Raw genomic sequence first — 2,500 nt, 5'->3', positions numbered from 1 at the left:
TTTGTGCGGACTTCCCTGTGTCCGTCCCTCCCTGCCTGCCTTCCCCCCAGGACTTCCTTCTGAACACCTTTGTCGTTTAAAATAATAATAAATAATATGTGTGTGTGTGTGTCGGTGTCAGTATCAGTATCAGTCAGTCAGTGTCTCTCTCTCTCTCTCTCTCTCACACTCAGAGCTGCTGTGGAAGGAAACTTTTTTAAAAAGAACTTGCTTATTGAAAGAAAGATGTGTCTCAAGCTGCCGGGCCCTGTCCATTGTCATGTCAGTGGCAGGACTGCTTTCACCAGGAACCCTTCCCTGCCATTGCAGTGTTGATTTGGTCCTTATGCAAATTTAGGGGCGGAGCCAGCACACAAACGACCAATCACAGCAAAGTCCGCACTTTGCGAGCGCACGAGGTCGCGGCCAGCGTTCCAGTCCGCTCAGATCCAAATAAGCCCGAAAAGGAACACGCTCGATCTTAGCCAAAAGGCCGAGAAGCGATACCGCGCTCGATGCGAATTGATCTCGGGTCCTGTTTGCCCTCCCTCTTTGTTCTCTGGCTGCCGGTGTTGAAAGCAGTCTCGAAGCACTGCCGTTCTCTCCCACTCTGGCCACATTTTTTGCCACCGTTTCTAATTGCAACAGTGGATGAGTTTAAAGAAGTTGCCGTTTTTTCCTTTCTTGCCAGGATTGCTTGACAGATTGGTAAATTTGCCAGTAGGCCACCAATCAGATGGGGGAGGGTTGTGTCTCAACGGACCTCCGTCAGTCAGTCTCAGTCACTAACGAACTGCCGTGGAAGGAAACCTCTTTGAGTAAAACTAGTGACGTGGCGTGTCTCACAGCGAGTGAGTGAGATTGCAACGGCCAATTGAGAAAGAGGTGAGGTGCTGACAATCAGCAGCTCGTGTTGAAACATTCATTCCACGGCAGGCAAGACCAATCAAAAAAAATACTGCAGATGCTGGCTCGGCTCGGCTGGCTGGCTGGCTGGCTGGAAATGGGAAATAAAAACACAAGGCGTGTTAAAGGCTGGTTAAACTGTCGAAAGAAACAAGGCGTTAATGTTTCAGAAGCGCCTATTGAAAGACGTCTCTCAAGCTGCTCCCTGACTGGGCCCTGTCCGTTGTCATGTTAATCGCTGGTTAAACTGTCGGAAGAAACAAGGCGTTAATGTTTCAGAAGTGCCTATTGAAAGGTGTCTCTCAAGCTGCTCCCTGACTGGGCCCTGTCCGTTGTCATGTTAATCCCAGGGCGGGGGCGGGACTGCTTTGACCGGGAGACCTGTTTTCTGGGACGCAGGTGTGACATTCCAGGGAGGCACCTACTTTGTGCTGATTCGAAACGACCACGACAACGGCAACTTGCAGTTCTATATTACAACAACAACAACGCGCGTGTGGTAGTTGGGAGGGGCTGCGTTCGCGCTCTCCCCCCTGCATTGAAACTCAAAGTTCGATTTTCAATCCCATAGTCCACCAATCGGATGGGAGACGGTGTGTGTGTGTGTGTGTGTGTGTGTGTGTGTGTGTGTGTGTGTCAGTGTCAGTGTCAGTCAGTCTCTCTCTCTCTCTCTCTCTCTCTCTCACTCTTACTCAGAGCTGCTGTGGAAGGAAACCTTTTTAAAAAGAACTTGCATATTGAAAAAAAGATGTGTCTCAAGCTGCCGGGGCCCTGTCCATTGTCACGTTAATGGCAGGACGGGGCAGGACTGCTTTGACCAGGAGACCTGTTTTCTGGGACGCAGGTGTGAGATTCCAGGGGACCTGCTTTGTGCTGATTTCCCTGCCTCCCTCCCTCCCCCCCAGGACTTCCTTCTGAACACCTTTGTCGTTTAATCGAGGGCCAAAAGCCTGCCTGTGAAAGGGAAGGATCAGCCGGTCAGCCCCCTGCTGGTCGCTGCTGCCAGTGCAGCAGGCGTGCGTGTGTCCTCGGCCTCGTGTCCAGGTCCCTCAGGGACTTGAGGCAGCTCTCCCCGGTGGTCTCGTGGTCAGGACCGGGCTTCGAATCCCAGTCGGGGGGGGATGACTTTCTGCTGCAGATTAATTGGCATGAAGGAAAGTCTCCCCTCCTGAGCGTAAAGCTCCACCCTCACCACCACCACCGCCTTTTCCTCCCCTTGACAAACGGACAGACAGACAGTCAGACAGTCAGTCCAGTTCGGGAGCGCAGCTTTCATTAAGCAATGGCGTTTGTGACAACTCATCGTCTGACAGGTTGATGATTTCCCCACACGCCTCCTGCCGAATAAAAGGCTCACCCTCCCGGACACTACCCCCAGAATCACCCACCCCCCCCCCCCCGGGGTGAATATTAAGCCCGAGAACACCGACTGTAACCAACCGCAGTGAAAAGTTGAAGTGGCAACTCATTAACCAGATTTATTTTGGGCAACTCATTAACCAGATTTTTTGTTCATTTGGTTTATGAGTTGCCAAGTGTAAATCTGGTTAATGAGTTGCCACTTCAACTTTTCACTGCGGTTGGTTACAGTCGGTGTTCTCGGGCTTAATATTCG

Source organism: Heptranchias perlo, unplaced genomic scaffold (genome assembly GCF_035084215.1).
Source record: "Heptranchias perlo isolate sHepPer1 unplaced genomic scaffold, sHepPer1.hap1 HAP1_SCAFFOLD_383, whole genome shotgun sequence".
Lineage (NCBI taxonomy): Eukaryota > Metazoa > Chordata > Chondrichthyes > Hexanchiformes > Hexanchidae > Heptranchias > Heptranchias perlo.
The sequence above is the reverse complement of the archived record's forward strand: the minus strand, read 5'-3'. Positions refer to the sequence as shown.